Below are 1,051 nucleotides of genomic sequence, written 5' to 3'. Positions count from 1 at the left end.
AGGCGAGGCGAGTCAAGCAGGTACCGTATTAGTCGGTTATTCATGGCAGTTACTGAAACATGGGGAGAGGGGTGAGCTTGCTCCGTTTTGTTTGAAATTAACTTGGACTGTCAACAGAAGTGATTATGCAGGAACTTATAATGCACCCTTAAGCTATTTATCCACTAGTGGACACTATAAAGAACAAACACAAGTGAAAATAGTTTCCAATTCTAAGAGCCTAAGGTGGTGTGTCCAAATTGCTTGTTTGGTTAGGCCAACAGTCTAAAGATATTTACTTTCTATCATTAGAAAACGGGCAAATAATACATTTGTAAAAAGTTAAAAGTTAAAAAAAGTATAATTAACTAGTTATTTACAATTGTTGCCTGTCAATTTTTGGATTAATTACTGCTTGTTTAATCAACTAATCATCTTTAACAAATGTTTATTTTTGCCAGCTTGTAAAATGCCAAATGTTTCCACCCTAACTACCTTTACCCTACCCCCCTGTCGAAGCTGTGTTTGCCTTCCCCCTCAACATAACTTCTCCCAGCTTTAGCTTAAGTCCCTGGTAGTAAAGTAACCAGACTTTACTAATGTGCATCATGTATTCAGACTTAGCTGACAGATGAGGGCTAATTATTATAGAAAGTCATGCATAGCATAGTTGTAAATTCAAATTACAGTGACTGCTCTTTGATTAGTTGTCGTCACGTGTCACATAGCTGTCCTCGGGGTTGTACACACAATGAGTCAGCCAGATTACGACCATGTTATCAAACATAATTATTAACCATCACACAGAGTAATCTTTTTCTGTATCATCACACACAAGTCTGACTGTCATGCTGACTTATTCCTTTTACTCTTTTGTTATTTAAATACCTTTATTCACAATGTTTGCCTTTTTTTACCAGATTATCTGTTTTGTTTAGGGTTAGTTGTTTTGTTAAAAGTATAAAGCTGAAAAGAGGCAGATGTTGTTGTTTTTTAGATCTTCTTTACAAGGCTAGATGACACAAATACATGGATCCTTTAACAATGTGAATACCGTACATATCCACACTCC

The sequence above is a fragment of the Etheostoma spectabile genome, chromosome 17, assembly GCF_008692095.1.
Source record: "Etheostoma spectabile isolate EspeVRDwgs_2016 chromosome 17, UIUC_Espe_1.0, whole genome shotgun sequence".
Classification (NCBI taxonomy): Eukaryota; Metazoa; Chordata; class Actinopteri; order Perciformes; family Percidae; genus Etheostoma; species Etheostoma spectabile.
Note: the sequence above shows the minus strand (reverse complement) of the source record.